Below are 7,260 nucleotides of genomic sequence, written 5' to 3'. Positions count from 1 at the left end.
CTATGGAATACTCACCGTTATCGAACTCTGTGAAACCAGTGAAGAACTGCTGAAACAACGAGTCTCTTGAGGGTTTTTTCTTGTCGAGATTGAAAAGAGGTCGGATTCAAAACTAGCCTGCACATGTAAAGTATCGAAAAGTCCGAGGTGTTACAAGTGTAGCAGGTGAAGATACGACCATGAAGACATACCAATTGCTCAAAAAGTTAGCAATAAAAGAGGTTAAAGAAGTTTTTGCGGAGGAAGTGCTGTCAATCATTCAAATAGAAGTACGGTTGTGTACAAGAGTAATAAACGTACGGATGGATCCACGACTTGCTCTCCAATGGGAATGAAAGCTGGATCTCACGGCTTGCCCTCATATGGGAACGAAACAAGATGAGAAGAATGATTCAAGATCAAGTAAGGAACGGAGAATACGAAGACTTTTCTGAGTGAAGTTCAATAATATTAGAAGGATAAAATGAGAAATGAGTACTCAAAAAATGGCAAACTATCATGACCATAGAATGCGGATGGCCAGTTTGATGGGATAAAAACATCTTAATGACTACCTGGTTCAAGAAAACAGCATAACAAAATGATCCCTTGATCAAGCCCTACATATCTTTGTACCTCACTTCTAGACTTCCGGATTTCCGGATCTGATGGGATACTTCACCACCTACCAAAATAGTCATGTTTTCTACTGTTGAGTCAGAGACTGCTCGATAATATAATGAACTTGACCCTGTGTATGACGAGGGACCTTCACGAAAAGCTTCATAATCACTTAAAATTATTTATATCGTCAAAGTTAATTTTCGGAATAGATCAGTAATGTCATGAATATCATACTTAGAGTTGAAACATAATTTCTGTTAATAAGGAGAGACTTTATATACAAAATGTGAGTTACAGACCATTCAAGTTGAGGATATAAAAGTCAACAACAATGAGGTTGAATCTATTTATGTTTCTTTTAGTGGTTATAAAAAGTGAAAGCTTTTAGTTGGAATTTGTTACAGACAACAAGATGAAATTCATGAGAAACTCTACAGTGAGATAAAGAATTCAACTGTTAACGAGGTTATGATTATTGGAGATTTTAATTTCAGGCATATAAATTGGGAGATTTTAGAGACAACTCATGAGGGAGACAGGTTTTTAGAAACTGTTCGGATGATTTTCTTCAATAATTGGTTAGGGAATTTACTAGAAACAATACTATTTTAGATTTATTGTTAATTTCTAATAAAAAATTATTCATAGGATGGAGACTGGGGAACACCTTGGTGCAAGTGATCATTGCTCAATTAGACATAATATTTTGCTGTATATAGAGATAAGGAATAACATGATTTTCGTTCCAAATTTTGTTTAAAAAAGCAAATTTTGAAGAGATGAGACAAAAATTATCTGCTGTGAATTGAGCAAGTAAATTGGTTGGAAATACTGATCAAGTGTGCAAAAAATCTAAGAATTTAGGATAGGCATGTTTCTTATGGAAAAAATAAAACAGGTTGACTCACAAAGGGTAAAAAGGATAAAATTAAGGGAACAGATTATTAATATAAAAAGTTTAAATTGTCTGCGATGATGAGTGGTTTGTAGGATTATAGAAGATTAAGAGAGTTGGTCAAAATGGAAATTTGTAGATCAAAAAGTATATGAAAAAACCTTGACTGAAAATGTAAAAGTTAATAGTAAGGATGTCTTCAAATACATTAAAGGTAAGCAAAATGTTAGGATGGGAATAGAGCCTTTAAGGGATGTTACAGGAAAGCTAATATCTGATGATTATGGAATGGCTAGATTATTAAATTTAACTCTTCCTTCAATTTTTAGTAATGAAGATTTAAAAAATATTCTTCATCCTGAACAGTTGGTGGATGGAAGTAAGAATGAATAAGACAATCTGAGCTTATTAAGAAAACATTGCGAAGTTTAAATAATGATAAAGCTTTGGGACAGATAATCTTTACCCTAAGGTTTTAAAAGAGGTTAAGGATTGGATATATGCGCCACTTGCTTCTATTCTTCTGAGTATTTGGGCAGGTGCCAGAAGATTGGAAATTGGCTAATGTTACTCCTCCTTTCAAGGAAGGTGATAACAAATTGTCCCAATAATTATAGGTCTATTAGTTTTACATCAATGGAGGGAAAAAGGTTTGAAAGGTTCTTTGATAAAAAAATATGCTTTGCAAAGTCATTTAACGAAGTTTAAAATTTTATTGGATAATCAATTTGGTTTCACTAAGGAAAAATCTTGCCTTACTAATCTTTTGAGATTCTTTGAAGAGTTTACTACTCATGTAGGTGAGAGGAGAGTACTGGTGTGGATCCGGTGTATCTAGATTTTAAAAACGCATTTGACAAGGTGCCACATAAAAGGCTTTTTAAAAGTTATCTCTGTTGGGTATGTGTTGGAATAAGTTGACTCATTGGATAGAAAATTAGCTAGATGGAATAAAGCAAAGGACTGTTATAAATGCAGTTCAGTCAAACTGGATTAATGTCATAAGTGAGGTACCTCAGGGCTCAATGTTAAAATCTTTTCTCTTTCTGGTTCACATCAATGACATAGATGAAGGAATGATCAATAAATTATTTAAGTTAGCTGATGACAATAAAATTCTCAATGTTGCTGCCTGTGAGGAGAATGTTACTGCTTTACAAAAAGAATTTGATCATTCGGTGAGTTGGACGAATAAATGGCAAATGTCTTATAATTATAATAAAAGTAATCTAGAATATCACCATTTAAATTATGACAATAATTTTGATGGGAATAACTTTAAGAATGTTATGTAAGAAAAATATATTGATTTTCTGGTTTATCGGTCTCTTAAGCCCATTTAAGCAATGTACTGTTGCTAATGTCTGGGTAAATATAATTTTAAGTTGCATTTACAGAAAGATTGAATACAAGAGATTATAATTTCATTGTATAGGCCACTGGTTAGGCCACATTGGAGTATTGTGTTCAGTCTTAGACTCCTTACCTTAGAAAGGAAATTGAATTGTTGAAAAGGTTTCAGAGGAGAGCAACTAGTATGATATTTGATTGAAAAGTCTGTCATACGAGGAGAGTTTAAGATAACTAAACGTGTTTTCTCTTTGAAAAGAAGGGTTAAAGGGAATCTTAATGAAGTGTTTAACAGTGTAAAGGGAATTTATAGTGTTGATGCATCATATTTTTCACACTTAATGGCGACAATATTAAGACTAGATTACAAAGAGATAAATAGGAGTCATTTTCAGTTAAGGCAGTTTTATTTTTCTAACAGGGTGTATGGCCTTTGAAACGGGTTGCCTTGAGATGTAGTGAATTTAATGGATTGTAAGGGAAAGTTTGACAAATATGTGAATGATAAGGGCAGGTTTTGAGATTTTTAGGGTTTAGTTTAATTTAGTGGCTGGGACTGCTTAGATGGACTAAAAGGTCCCTTGTTTTCTTTAATGTTATTTTATGTTAAGTTAAGTATTACTTGGCATGATAAATATCGTAAACACGGAGATTAAACAAATCCATTAGCAACACGTACATCCACATAAACAAGGGTTGAAACAAGTAGCAGGTTCAAGGCCACCGCTTTATTTACGGCTTTGCTTATATTTCAACAGAAACTGTAAGTTTTCAGTTTTTAATATTTTTCAGTACTACTTCACACGAAAAATATTCTAAATATTTTCAATGTGATAGTAGCTATGCCAAAACATTGTTAAAACTGCTTAATATTGTACTTAAAGTCTGGTGGTTAGGTACTTGACTAGCAATCTACAGAAGCCTAAAATGGTCTGGTGGTTAGGGTGCTCGACTAGCAATCTACAGAAGCCGAGAATGGTCCGGTGGTTAGGGTACTCGACTAGCAATCTGTGGGTCGAGGGCTCGAATCCCGTCACCGAACATGCTCGCTCTTTCAGCCGTGGGGACATGTTGTAATGTGACGGTCAATTCCACTTTTCCTTGGTGAAGAGTTGCCCTAGAGTTGACAATGTGTGGTGTTAATTAACTGTCTTCCCTCTAATCTATCACTTCTAACTTAGGGGGGTAACTAACACATATATCCCTCGAGTAGCTTTGCGTATCAGCAAACAAACAAAGCATCTGATGATAAAAATAGACCACTACTTTGTTGCATCCCAGCTGATTTGATAGGCACCGAATATGGCAGATATAATGTGGTTGAAATATTATTACATATTCTTTGCTTTGATTCTTATGCTCTTAGAATTTCAGTTATTGTCCCTTTGATAGCGTGGTCTAGTATTTAGCGAACCAAGCCTGCGAATACGATTATTCACGATTCACTTTGGAGGCGTGGTTACACTATAAAAGTATACCAGAGTTGGTCATGGGTGCTGTTGACTAGCTGACTTCCTCTTTTGTCTGTTAGTTCAAAATTTAGAATGAATGTGTGCAGATGGCACTTGTGTAGCTTTATGAAACAAATTAAATCCATCTTATCACCTGTCATTAGTGGCTAATTTCATTTTTATTTTCCTGCTCACTATAAGAGGTTGTCTTCCCACAGCCGGATGCAGACAGTAAACATGGCCTTATATATGTCACATGTCGTAAACAGAAATGCCGATGCCTGCTCCTCATTTTAATTTTATACGAATTCTTCATGTGAGACTTCAGAATAGCTTGTACCATATTTTTATTTGCCGATTGTTTTAAGCCTTGTTTTGAGATGAAACTAATACCTCATTGATGGTATGAAGATGCTGCTGTATTACGCTTTTTTCTGCTTAAATGTTCCAAGTCACTATCTCTACTTCGTTTTTTATAAATTTATTTAGCTCACTACTCTAGGTTAGTTTTTACTAATATACTGACATTAAATACCCCAGTCCCCCAGTGAGTCTGTGGTGACTTTACGAAATTACAATGCTGAGCTCCGGGGTTCAATTCTCCGTGTAGACAGATAACAAATAGTCCATTGTGAAGCTTTGTGCTATGGAGACAAACAAACCAGTTAATACTCTGTCCCCTTTAAATAGTGTATTTTGATTACAATATTGAAAATATATAATTGCAAAAATTATTCCGTATTTACACCCTTAACAATTATCTTATTTCTATATTTTGGTATTATTGCGTTTGATTTGTTCCACATTTACACCCTTAATCAAGTACCTTGGTCCTGCGTTTAATTTATTACAAATTTACACCATTAACAAGTATCTTAGTATTATTGCGTCTAATTTGTTTCAAATTTACACCCTTATTCAAGTATCTTCGTCCTGCGTTTGATTTATTTCACATTTACACTCTCAAACAAGTATCTTAGTCCTGTGTTTGCTAGTTCGGGTTTGACACTTGACAGCATTTTATAGTACAGAGGTTCATGTCTCTGCTTTTAAAGTTCTCGAAATCCCAAAACTGTGGTTTTCAACAACAGTCAAGTTCATGTTCTCTTCTTTCTTTATATTTATCTTCTGGTTAAGACTTGGTTTTCTTAACTTATTGTCAAGAGATTTTAGCATTCTAACAAAATTCGATAATGTCCGCACGAAGTGAATGGCGCCACCTTCGTTTTTCTACGTGATTCAGAGGATACCAAGTCAATGCAGGATAGCGTTCATAATACTTCGGTTACGAACTGTACGCCAAGAGCGATGTTGATATTGTTAAGCCTTCCCACCTGCTGATCTAAGTAAACCATTTTATTTCTAAAAAGTGAGTTATGTGTTAGACAATTATTACGCGGTTTCATCACAAAGTTTACTACGCGATGCACATCATATAATTGAGGTGAGTGAATATTTGCGAAAAATATAAAGTGTACAGCATCATGTTCGAACAATAATGTTAATAAACGAAAAAGTTCTGGAAGAGAGTAATTATACAACACTATGTTCGAACAATGTTTGTAATAATTATGTATGTGTTTCAAGATTGGGTAAATATGTTCAATGATATGTTAGAAATGTGCTTGTACTAAATGAAGGGTAAGATGTACAGCATAAACTGCACTATATAATGTTGTAACAATATATTTAATGAGTGAGGAATTATAGGCTAGTAAAAACTGTATAAAATGATTATGAAATAAGTTTGTAATAAGATTCTCGATCAAGAAATTTTTCTATAATTACGTTTGAAAGGTATTTGTGATGATTGACGAAGTTCTAGAACCATATAAATCCTATAAATTACGCTGACATAATTTTTGTAATGAGTGAGGTTTCCAGTATACCCTAAATTGTACACCTCTGACAAGTGAGTCGGTTTTTGAACAATGTAAAATGTACAATATTGCATTGTAATAAAACTTGTAATAAGTAAAATGGTTCTGGGCTAGTGTAAACTGTACAATATTGTTATGGGACAACATTTATATTGATTGAGAGGTCTTTGGGACCGTATAAGCTGTACAATATTATTTAAAAAAATATTTCTAATGAGTGAGAGGGCTCTGGGATCGTGCAAGCTATATTGGAACAATATTTATAATGAGTGAGAGGGCTCTGGGATCGTGCAAGCTATATTGGAACATTATTTCTAATGAGTGAGAGAGCTCTGGGAGGATTGTGTAAGGTGTACAGTATTACATTACAGCAATAGTTCTAATGAGTGAGAGGACTTTGGGATCGTGTAAGCTATTTGTTTTGAATTTCGCGTAAAGCTACACGAGGGCTATCTGGGCTAGCCGTCCCTAATTTAGCAGTGTAAGACTAGATGGAAAGCAGCTAGTCATCCCCACCCACCGCCAACGAATAGTGGGATTGACCGTCACATTATAACGTCTGAAAGGGAGAGCATGATTGGTGTGACGGGGATTCGAACTCGCGACCCTCAGATTGCGAGTCGAGTGGCCACCTGGCAATGCCGGGCTCCGTGTAAGCTGTAGAAAACGATGATGAAATAAAGTTTGTAATGAAAGAAAAGTTCTGTGGTAGTGTACAGTGGACAAAATTACAATGTTAGTAATGGGTGAAGACTTTCCAGGTTGTTTGAAGTGTGCATTATTATGTTTGCAATATTTACAATAAGAATGTCGGAAACGTCAAATACAAGTTTTGGTAAAAAAAATATATCACAATATAATATCACCAATTTGTTTATTTAATAATCCCCCCCATAAAAAAAAGGTCGACTGCATTATGATTGCTTAAACTCGCAACAAAGAAACAAGTTTCTAAGAGTATTGTATAAAATTTGTGAAACTAACGTTAGCTTTTTCTTTTAGCTATAGTCATTCGTATTTATTATTGTCGCAATCTGTGGGTCGCGGGTTCGAATCCCTGTCACACCAAACATGCTCGCCC

General features: G+C 34.7%; 1 protein-coding gene across 1 annotated transcript in view; it reads left to right on the top strand.

Annotated features, from left to right (window-relative positions):
- Positions 1 to 5,654: 5,654 nt before the first annotated feature.
- LOC111085583 overlaps positions 5,655 to 7,260 on the top strand; it is a 44,761-nt gene continuing 43,155 nt past the window's right edge. Inside the window, exon 1 of the mRNA XM_022384823.1 lies at positions 5,655 to 5,743. The gene's annotated coding sequence lies outside the window, so the exon portion shown is untranslated. The remainder of the gene's footprint in view (positions 5,744 to 7,260) is intronic.

The sequence above is a fragment of the Limulus polyphemus genome, unplaced genomic scaffold, assembly GCF_000517525.1.
Source record: "Limulus polyphemus unplaced genomic scaffold, Limulus_polyphemus-2.1.2 Scaffold487, whole genome shotgun sequence".
Classification (NCBI taxonomy): Eukaryota; Metazoa; Arthropoda; class Merostomata; order Xiphosura; family Limulidae; genus Limulus; species Limulus polyphemus.
This window is presented reverse-complemented; position numbering and strand designations above follow the sequence as displayed.